At 42.8% G+C, this 11825-nt stretch overlaps 1 pseudogene; it reads left to right on the forward strand.

Moving 5' to 3' along the window:
• The first annotated feature begins 561 nt into the window (after window positions 1-561).
• LOC149525692 (uncharacterized) lies at window positions 562-9185 on the forward strand (annotated as a pseudogene).
• Window positions 9186-11825: the final 2640 nt, after the last annotated feature.

Below are 11825 nucleotides of genomic sequence, written 5' to 3' on the forward strand. Positions count from 1 at the left end.
CTCTTTCCACATCATGAGGCTGGTGCAATGGTTGCACGGGTTCTTTGGAATGGAATTTACTAAAATCCTGGGAGGCTGGTCCTACTTTGCTGCATGATTGGAACAAATGTGGAGGGAATTAGTACAATCCTTGGAAGAGTTTGATAAACTTGTGGTGTACCATCAAGGGAATGTGGGCCATGCGTACACAAGTAATACTTGTGAGAGGTGGGAGCAAGCTATTGTTGGGTTGTACTCGAGCAATACTAATACATTTTGAGCCTTCAACAGAGTACATAGAAAGAGGGCCTCAGGAATGAGGGATGTATTGAGGGGCAAAAAAAGAGGAACACAGAGAAAGTCAGGGAGCTGGGAGCAGAGAGAGAAGGAAGAATCATGTGCTAATGATGTTGGGGTTCAGTGTGGGAGGGAAGAGTTGAGAATGAAGTGGATCATGAGATGGAAAATGTGAGAAGGGTTTAGTGCAAAAAGAAGGGGACTGAGAATGAGAGTGGTGGCAAGCATAAGAAAAAAAGAGGAAATTAGAGAGCCAGGAGAGTGCTGAAAAGGGATCAAAGTAGCATGAGGAACAATAATGGATGCAATGTTTTGCTAAGAAGTAAAAAGGTAGAAGTTCAGATCGACATGCAGATGTCATTTATGGAAGATACAATTTCCAGGGAATTTCCAGCAACAGTATTACTAAATAATACTTTTATTGTAAGCTTTGCTTTACAGAACCATTCCTACTCTCATCCTGGCTATTATCCTTTTTAAAGGACCATTGTCATAAGATTCTCCTGCACCAGCGTTTTTTAATATGTATCCTGAAACCTCTTTTTGGTTTGCATGCAAACTGCAATTGATTTATATGTTAAAAACACCACAGATTTGGAACCAAATTCTCAAGTTTTGCACCAATTGCATTCCCCACCCTGTTAGGGGAGGAAAAAGTGTGTTGGAGACAGGATGCCAGCAGAAGGCAAGTCTGAGGCTACGTATAGACTACAAAGAAAAGCTGGAAAAAGATATGCAATTTGCAAACCGCAATGTGCGTATCTTTTTCCACTTTTCTTTTGAAAGAGGCTTTTCCGAAACTTGGCATGTCTACACGGCGCCACCTCTTCCTCATACAACAAGGTTTACAGGGATGGCGAAGGAACATGTCCGCTTTTCTGAATTTTTTTTGGAAAAGCAAAAGTGTTCATTGGATGCGGCATTGCTTTTTCCGGGATACCAGAGTGCTGCAGTCTAAACGTAGCCTGAGTTCTGGTCATCTGATTTCCCACTGGCATATAATCCTTTACATTCAGCCTCGTGTAAATTAGAGGAGCCACCATGTTTGGGCCAAAGCTGGCACAGACCAACCCATAGAATCAAGGATCCTTAACCATCTCCAATACAAAGCAGATATCAAGGACATGAGAGAATCTAGCCTTTTTGTTTTAATTTCTCATGCCAGACCTCTTTCAGACTCAACTTTTCTTCCACAGACACCTAGCTTCTGTTATCAGACACAGAATGCAAGTGGAACAATGCATACGGTCTTACTGCTGTGAGCACATACACTGTGATACAGACAGGCAGAGACATAAATCAAAATATTACTGCAAAATCTGCACCAAAATAACATCAAGGATTTCAGTACTTCAAAATGTGCAAGTTACAAACTTATGAACACTGTATAACTTCCATTATTTTAATCTAATGACTAAAACAACAAGGACAGAAAATTAATGGAAAATTGATAGTCCCTTCTGGACACAACCCAGTTTTTTGTAATCCACGTATAGCACTTAGATGTCGTAGTGATAAATGTTTTAGCCATGCTTATAGTTTAGATTAATTTGACCCAGGTTGTTTATTATATAGTGGATGAATTTTGCAGTTGTGCCTCTGGAATTTATGAATTACACTGCCTATTTGCCTAGCACAGATCATTCTTTTAAAATGCATTTTTCTTATATTACTACCAGTGTAAATTTATACTCTTATAAAAGGAGAGGTGTCTGTTATGCTGTCTAGCACAGAGCACCTTTGAGAATACACTGGACTTGAGAAGTGTAGGTTTGAGGTGCATCTTCCAGTGGCCTAATGGCTCAGGTATCAATTTTCTGATCCTGGTGTTGTGGGTTTGAATCCCACCACAGGAACAACTGGCCAGTTTTTCCAGGGCTAGAGCTGGCACCAGCTGAGGGTAGGCAGGTGGATTACTGGCTTCTTCCTAGGGTAGGAGTTGAGCTGGGCCATTGGGGCGTGCCAGTGTGCTAGAAGGGATGTGTGGTGCTCCCCGTTTTCAGTGCCTTGCTTGTGGAACAGTGCCCAGTTCCTTCCCTGTCCCAGGGCATCTGCCAGCAGTTCACCCATCATTCTGACACTCAGGTTTAAAGTTTATGTGAATGGCTAAATCTAAGCAGAATGGAACTGTGGTTAAGGACAGTATGGAAATCTAATTCTTACTTTCCTGGCATTTTGGAATTTCAATCTGACTATTATTTTGATGTTGATTTAAAACCATTTGTTACTTTTTGTATTCATTTTAGAAAGTAGATTAAGGTCAGTATATTAGTTATTTTGCCAGACTGAACAGTTGCAAACACTGAAAGATGCCTGTGAAAAATGTCCAACAGAATATTCTTTATCTAAGATTAAATTCTACCATCCATGTTAATTTAGGAGCATTAATGATGTGTGGCTTTGACATACGTTTCTAAGCATGTATTATTTTATTATGTGATAATGTAATTAAAATGTCACTTATCACAGGGCACATTTTAATGAAGTAAAAAGCACCTTGATAGTACATTATTATGATTATTATGTGACCTGTTATATAAGAGAATTATTTCCCTGTCTGTTACTGACTGAATTTTTTTGATAGTACAAAAATAATCGTTGTGCAATTAGTTTTACTTTAGGGAAGAGGTAGAACCATACGCTACAGCCTTTTTATTACCAAAGTGATTCCCTGCTAACCGAGTTAAACTATGGATGCCCTCTGGTTTTGCACTTTACATTCATTACCACCTGCAGCTGCTAAAGAATTGGTATAAGTTGTTAGTCTGTGGTAAAACATGTGAAAGGAGGCCAGGGTGAAGACAACTATAATTACAGTGATATCTTCTGAAGGTCATTTGTTCAGAACTGCATTCAGTTGGAGCTGAAGGGACTGACTGACAAGGAAAGGTTGAAAGAGCTGAATACGTATAATTTGGCAAAGTAATGACTAGAGAGGGACATGAGGCCCATCTACAAAATTGTAAACAAACGCCAAGGAGGGAGTAGAATTATTTAGCATGGTACCAGGTGTTCTAGCTAAGCATGATGGGAGAAAACTACGGAAGGTTTATCTTAATAGGAAATCTTTCCAAGTAGTGAGATACAGACCATTGTGGAACAAGCTTCAGGGGGAGTGGCAGGATTCTTTTAATTGGACACACTGGAAATGAGGCTGGACAACTTTGCTTGAAAAAATACCGAGTCTGGGTCTCATAGTTTGAAACCAATTCCCATCAACATCAGTCGGAGATTATCTGAGTAAAATCTGCAGTCATCCATCAAGATTTGACCCATTATTATTGCAAGCAGGCTTTTTTTTTTTTTTTTTTTTTTTTTTTTTGCATAGAACCAACATTGTATGAGGTGCTTTTTAGATATACAAAAAAGGCTTAGTCCCTGTTGCAAGGTGCTCATATATACTAAACACTATGGCTGCGTCTAGACTGGCATGATTTAGTGCAAATACTTTTAACTGAAAAGTTTTTCCGCTAAAAGTATTTGCACAAGAGAGCATCTATATTGGCATGTGCCTTTGCACAAAAGATTTGCTTTTGCGCAAAAGCATCTGTGCCCAGTATAGATGCGCTTTTGCGCAAGAAATCTCCGATGGCCATTTTAGCCATCAGGCTTTCTTGCACAAGAAATTAAGATGCCTGTCTACAGTTGCCCTCTTGTGCAAGCATTCTTGCGCAAGAGGGCTTATCCCTGAGCGGGAGCAGCAACGTATTTGCTCAAGAAGCACTGATTTCTTACATTAGAACGTCAGTGCTCTTGCGCAAATTCTCGGGGCCAGTGTAGACAGGTGGCAAGTTTTTGCGCAAAAGCGGCTGCTTCTGCGCAAAATCTTGCTAGTCTAGACGTACCCTATATGTTTCTATGGCCCTTTCAGCGTGGGATCCAATAGTTTCTGAAACATGAATGGGAGTTCCTTTATTTGTGGTGAGAGAATGGGGACACAGTAATGGAAAATAATTAGGATGGATGATGGAGCGGATTAGACCCCGAGGCCCCCTGTTGGAGGCTTCGTGGCCCTGCCACACCTCATCCCAAAAAAGGGCAGTGGAGAAGTCCCCCAAGCAGGCTAGAGTTGCTGTGTGGGAAGCAGCTAATCAGGGCACCTCAGACTACTATAAGAATTGCAGCAGAGCGAAAGTGAATTCAGCTCCTTGCTAGAGCTGAGAAGTGTGACTGGTTCTCTTCACTAGCTACTGGAACTCCACCAGGATAGGGTCTTGAGGTAACAGCGAAATGAGGGATACAGAAGTCGGTGTAAGAAACCCGTTATTTTGAAATTATTTTGAAATATTGGGCTTGCTGTGTGGATGCGCACTCTGCTATTTTGAAATAACTCTGCTGTGTAGACATGCCTTAAATGTAAATCCCACCTGTGCGCCAAAGTACCTTCACTTCCACCAACACTCTCTCTTTTCTAGTCAATAATAATGAAAGTTAACAAACAAAATCCCCATAACTCTAAGCCTGCTTCTTGCTGGCTGGGAAGAAAGATGGAGATGTCACTGATTTTATTCTCAGAAACTTCAATGATGGCTACTAATGTAAAGGACCTAGATAGACAGAAGTGAGGATCATGAAGCAAGGAGAGGCTTTCTAGGAAGAGCCCCCAGGGATGGGAGAAAAAGGCTATTCCACCTGACCAGGGACTTGAACCCTGGACCCTCAGATTAAAAGTCTGATGCTCTACCAACGGAGCTAGCCAGGCTCACAAAGCATTTTGGTAGAGAAATGTAATCAGAATATAATTGCTGCCATCCATATAAATTATGGTGCTTTTTCTTTTAAAGGATCAGTAACTATGATAACAAATGCTAGCACTTCTTATAAATTATTGTTGAACCCACAACACACAAACACTGCCCTGTATAGATCTGATTCTTATATGCCCGGAGGGACACATTTTCAAAGGTATTTTGGTGGCTACAGTAAAGATGAAGAAAGGGCCCCTAACGGAGTTTTCCACTGAACTGTATCTCCCATGGTCTCAGGATCAGACCTGTGGAAGATTCTGAACTGAGTGGCAAAGAGAATTATCCTTTCACAATAAGATTTCCAGTAGTAGTAACATACTTTAATTTCCTGTTACACAGTACTGGGAGAAGCCTGGTTCTTACCCCATTTAAGGACTGGAGGACTCCTGTCTTTAAGCAAGCCTTCCTGCAGCAATAGATCCTTCTGATGGCACCAGATGAGTTTCTCCAGGGAGACAACCATGCAGGTCAATTCTGTGGTGGTTAGTGGCTTAAATGCTGTGTCTAGACTGGCCAGTTTTTCCGGAAAATCAGCCGCTTTTCCAGAAAAACTTGCCAGCTGTCTACACTGGCCACTTGAATTTCTGCAAAAGCACTGACTTCCTACTGTAAGAAATCAGTGCTTTTTGCGGAAATACTATGCTGCTTCCGTTCGGGCAAAAGTCCCTTTTGCGCAAAACTTTTGCGCAAAAGGGTCAGTGTAAACAGCTGAGACTTATTTTCCACAAAAAAGCCCTGATCGCGAAAATGGTGATCGGGGCTTTTTTGCGCAAAAGCACGTCTAGATTGGTCACGGACGCTTTTCTGCAAAAAGTGCTTTTGCGGAAAAGCGTCCGTGCCAATCTAGACGTTCTGTTCCGAAAATGCTTTTAACAGGAAACTTTTCCGTTAAAAGCATTTCCGGAAAATCATGCCAGTCTAGACGTAGCCAATATGTTTCTGTGGGGTGGATAAGGTCCTTCTTTGGGGCCTAAATTATGCAGTTGTAATATTGTGCAGTATATTGTCATAGAGCACATAGACCCAGTGAAGTCCCAACAGTATCTGATTCCCGGTTTCTCCCCAGGATAAATATATGTGGGGGAGTGAAGGGTGGCTGCAGGTGACAAAGGGAATTGTAAATCTAACCAATAAGAGTGCTTGGAAAGGAAGCTGTATATTAGTAGCTCCATTTCCTGAGTGAGGGAAAGGCAGCTGTTTTGAGTCTGTCCAATCAGAAAGCATGGGAAGGCACAGGCTGAGGTAGAAAGCCTGGAAGGAACAGGCTGTGGGCTCTTCTGCTGTGAGGGAAACTGGAAATGCTCTGGATCTCTGGGTACCTCCATTCAGGAGGAGTCCTTGGGAGGGGCTGCTGAAGGAGTGTGGGAGAAAGAGGCCCAAGAGGCAGGCAGAAGATAGCAGGGTAAGGTGGTTGGCTTATTTTGGGGGGCACTGTTTGGGAACACAGTGGGTAGTGGAGAGATGTATCTTTGATTAAAAGAATTTACCTTGGGCACTAAGGAATCTGAGATGGAGCCTTAGAACAATTGTCTCCTTCTTGTGAGAGACCCAAGTTCAGCGTTTCTACTAGAGGGGCAGTGGAAGTGCCTGATGGTAGGCTGCCAGTTGATAGTAAAGCTTGGCAGTGAACCTGGGACAGATTGGCTTCTTTGCTTTGGACTTCTGCTTTGTGGGAGGGTTGAGCTAGAGAGCTGAACTACCCTATCACAGAGTGAAAATGAGGCAATGGCCACCAGTTCCTTGGTACTGTGGTGATGGGCATATTAGATAGGCTGGTACAAGGCTATTGTATTCAGTTGGTGTGGTGTGCAAAGACATTAGATGGACTATTTAGGGGCTCTAAAAGAATAATATGAATACATTCAACCTCTGAAAGCCTCTTATCTTAGTTTATGATCAAACATGCCAAAGAAACATGTTTTGAATTTAATTTTAAAGCCCAAATTTTGCTTTCATAATTACAGTAGTCCAAAATTTGAATTCTTAATTCAAAATTAAGTTGCATTTTAGGGGCAAGTTTTCAAAATTCCTCAAGATATGAGAGTACAGATCCCATAAGGAAACACCTGTCTTTAGGTCCACTCCTGCAAACCCTTTATTTTATGAAGAGTCTCTTTGAAGTCAATGGCCCTACCTGTACTAATAGGGACTTATAGGGTGGCTATGATCCTACAGTGTTTGTGCTAAAAACATATTCATTCTTTTGTATCAAATATGTACTCCACATCTTTCTAGACAAACTCTGTTTCACCTGACTTTGAATGGGGATGATGGTCTATGCAGTGGATGGTTTGGTTACTCATGGGTAACCACATGTGCTCATGCTCGTGCAGTGTTTCAGGATGGTGATACCCAAATTAATTCAGATGTATATCATGCAGATTTAGTGCAAAATGCATTGGAGGGGAAGTCTATCCTACAGCTAATAGATTTCACCCTGTCAGCATATTCTAATGGGCTGATTAGCAATTTTATTGTATTTAATTTGCACCAAGGTAATTCAGTGTCAGGTGAAAGAGCTATCAGGATGAAAAACTGCATCAAAATTAAAAACCAATGGTCAAATTTCAGTCTGAATGAGCTTTCCTCATCGAATGATGAAGCGTGATTAATTAGGAGTCAGTTCTGGCCATCCCACAAAAATGTTTTATGGAAATACATATGTCTGGGTGGAGAGGCTGGTTGTTCCAGTTACACCATATGCAAGTTTAATAAAATCTGTACTACAGTTGGATTTTTTTTTTTAATTCCCCCTTACTCTTTAGTATCACTGAAATTGTCACTGTTCAGGGAGGGTGTTTTTTGTTCTTCTTTTTAAAACTATAGTCTTAGATACAAGTTTGTTATACTTCACCTCTAATTTCCAGAGCAACAAAACTTCTCATCAGGGAAATACTGACATGAAATTATACAGAATATAATCAAATTATCCATAAAATTGAAAAGTCAGTCCATGTATTCCTAAGGGAAATATTATGATTACTATTGATTACCAACAGGGCATCTGATACTGTATAAAATATAGGGGAAAACACAGATGTTTTCCCCAACATTTAACTTGCATTCAGAATGGAACAGACAACCCAGTTCTACACTTCATTGCTGAAGGGTAGAGTCTTCCCTTGCTTACAACTGTAAAATCTAACAAAGACAATTGGATGGCCCCGGTAATGTTATGAGCAGAACTGGTAATTTGAAAAACAGATAAAGGTCTGTCCTTAAAGTAGAATGGATCCTTGTGATGAGGTGTTCACTCCACATTAACCTGGAAAGGCTTTAAGGAGGCTTCAAAGGGGCCATTTGACCAGAGAGGCCGCACCAAACCATTCACACAATGAGTTTAGGTTATAATGAATGAGTCTATACCACCAAGCCCTTTCCGCTGACCATAAGGGTTTTTAAAGTCGACTTTGGTACTCCACCTTGATGAAAGGAATAGCGCTAAATTTCAACCTCTTGAGGTCGAATATGGGGCAGTGCAGACAGCACTGTTCAATTTGACGTTCTTGGCCTCCAGAGGTGTCCCGTAGTGCCCTGATGTGACCGCTCTGGCCACCACTTTCAACTGTGCTGCTCTTCCAGGTGCATAGGAAAAGCCCTGGGGAATTTTGAATTTCATTGCCTGTTTGGTCAGTGTGGCAAGCCCAGCAGCGCACCTGGCCATGAATGCCCAGGATTACTAACAAGCTCTAGAGTGGAGTGTGCAGGAGATCCTGGATCTGATTGCTGTGTGGGGAGAAGAATGTGTGCAGGCAGAATTCCAAAGCATCAGAAATTGTACTGGGTATGGTGGGAAAAGGATACAGCAGGGAAACCCGGTAGTGCTTTATGAAAATAAAGGCTTTCAGGTGTGCATAGCAGAAGACAAAGGAGGCAAATGGTTGGTCCAGGTCAGAGCCTCTGACATGCTGCTCCTATGAACATGCTGCCCTCCTCTGTAGGAGGGGACCCAGCCACTTTCCCAAACTGTCCATGGATACCTCCCAAGAGACTTTTCAGGCAGCCTCAGGCAATAACAAGGAAGACACGGAGGAGGAAGAGAAGGAGGTGAATACTCAGAAGGCAATCAGAGGATCTGATCTCACCAAAAGCCAGGACCTTTTTCTAACTTTGAAGCCAGTCCCTTCTCAGAACCTCTTGTTGACAGACCCTAATGTTTAGAAGAGCACAGTGGCTAAGTTTAATTGGGTTTAATCTCTGAAAGGCCCTGAGCAATTGGGATACAGTGACAGCCAGTCTATACTGCAAGAGCTCCCCAGAAAAGTTTAACGTGTCTGGAGATGGAGCAGGAATCCTCCCTGCACATCTCTGCAAGGCTCTCATCAAGGTACTCTTCAATCCTTTTCGGACGGTTTCTGGGGATTGCTGCCTTATTCTGTCATCCAAGGTAGGACATCTTCCTGTGCCAAGCCAGGAATGTATGAATGCTGACCACATTCATACAGCATCTACTCCCTCTTATGCTCTCTGATTTGGAGAAGACTGATACCATGCCTGATGAGGTGGGTGAAAGGGAGAAGTTCTGGTCTTTATAACGCCAAGGCAATCCACTTCAGTTTGCTCATCCCCCACAAATTATTACCCCAGCCCCAGGTTTGCTGCCTTGTTTGTGATGATCCCTTGAAGGGATCATCCCAGAGAACAGCCATTCTCTGTGGGAGTAGGGGCATCCTCACACTGACCTTGAGCTCCTACACCCGCAACCCACTCACTGCACACACACCCCATTCAGATTAATGTGGCAAAGAAGGGGGTAACCTGCAAGCATGCTGTGCAGGAGGGGGAGCTTCCTTTGTTGCAAATGCGTGAACAACAACGAGCGCTGTAGTTTGTAAGCACCCTTTCCCATGTGTTTTCAAAGCAAAAAAGCTTTCCTAATGTGTGGCTTACCATGTCTGCCAGCAAACCAAGTTTAACTGCCCAGCTTTTATGCCTTACTGTTAGGTGCTCTGCTTAAAGTGAAACATTTGTCCTTGTACATAACACGTCTTTTGTGATGCACCATGCTTCATTCACTGTGAAAGAGCTAACTTTGGGGCTTGGGGGCTGTGGGTTTTTTTTAATGTATCTTCTCCAGAGTGTACCCCTTGTTTGTTTCCCAATGCAGCTGGAATCTGCTACCTGCTGCTCCAGCACTTAGGCTTTCACAGATTAGAAGGTGAAAAAACCATATATGGGACAAAATGTTTAAGGAGCTTATGCAATCCACCCAACACTAACAGGGCTCAACTGAATGTATGGAGGCAAATGCTGTTAGAGGTCACAAGAGGACAGGAAAGCATGCACAACAAGGCTATAGTGAGGGAACCTGCAATCAGCTCTAGATATTAGTGAAGGAAAGGAGGAAACCCAGGGAGGGATCTAGGCCCTGAATGAACGGTTTATCCAGAAGGGAGATAGATTGAAAGCCTAAGAGGCTGAGTAGGAAAGGGCTCAGGGAAATGGCAATAAATCGGGATGTTGCAGATCTCAGCTGATCAGGAATCCAGAGTAAAGGGCAGGCCTAGGTTTTCCTACCAGCCACTGGGGAAGTGGCACTGTCAGGGCAGCAGATCTGAAGACTGGAACCATCGTGCTGTGGAACTTTGATGACCAGGAAAGAGGAGAACACACAGTGACCTGACTGGAGGGCCAACCCACAAAGAGGAAGCAGCCCTGTGAGTTTCAGAGAGAGAAAGAGGCTGCATGATGTGTGAACAATTTAAGGAAGGGACATAGACCTTGGAAGGAGCAAATTCCCAAAGCAGGTAAGAGAAAGTGCCCTAATAGTGAGGGAAATCCATGCCAGTTCCCTTTTTGGTGCTGATTCTGCAAACCCTCAAGCGCATAGATAGGAGCTTGGGTAGTCCCCCTGAAATCAATGGAACTATTAAGGTGCTTCCGTTAAGCATGTGCCTGGGTGTCTGTAGGAGTGAGACCTATATTTGTGTATCTGAATGGGTGTTTTTAATTAAATTTTATTGTTGAAGCAGTGGGCCTGATTACAGTATGCTACCACTTGCTATCGTGTAAAACTGGTCTAATTTGCAGCAGAAGAAGGACCAATAGCTCTGATTGTCCCCTGCCTTCTGGAAACATTAACACCTTGTATGAAATGCTATCAGTGCAGAATAGGAACACTTTCTCATACACACACCCACACCTCTAGACAAGGTACAATGGAGTGAAGAAATCAGACTCAATGTGACTTTAAGACTAGGTCTGCACGAGGAGACAATGTCAAACTAGGCTATGCAACTCCAGCTATCTGAAGAGCATAGCTGGAGTCGATTTATCTTAGCTGTATTTACCATGCTGTCCCCACTGTGGGGAGTCAGTGGGAGAAACTTTCCCATTGGCTCCCCTGAGGCCTTGTCTACATTTACTGGGAGAGCAATGCTACAGGAATCAATCTCTTGGCAGTCATTTTAGCGGGTCTAGTAAAGAACTGCTAAATTGACCACTGTTTGTGCTCCCGTCAATTCGGTACTCCACCGGGTTGAAAAGAGTAAGAGGAGTTGATGGGGAGGCCGCAGTAACTTGAACTGAGGTGTCGACTTCAGCTACACTTCTCATCTAGCTGGAGTTGTGTACCTTAGTTCGACATTGTCCCCTAGTGTAGACCTGGCTTTACTCTTCTAGCTCTGGTGGAGTACCCACAGGAGGTCGATCTCAGGGGTAAGTGTAGACAAGGCCTCAAACAGGGATTCAAATGGAGAGATAGTGTTGCTGTTCCAATAACAGATAGAAACTGATTAAAGTAGAATACACAAGAAACTGCTGGATGAAATATAGGAAAAACTGACATTAAATGAACATTTA

Source organism: Pelodiscus sinensis, chromosome 1, assembly GCF_052426305.1.
Source record: "Pelodiscus sinensis isolate ZL-2025 chromosome 1, ASM5242630v1, whole genome shotgun sequence".
In the NCBI taxonomy this organism is placed as follows: Eukaryota; Metazoa; Chordata; order Testudines; family Trionychidae; genus Pelodiscus; species Pelodiscus sinensis.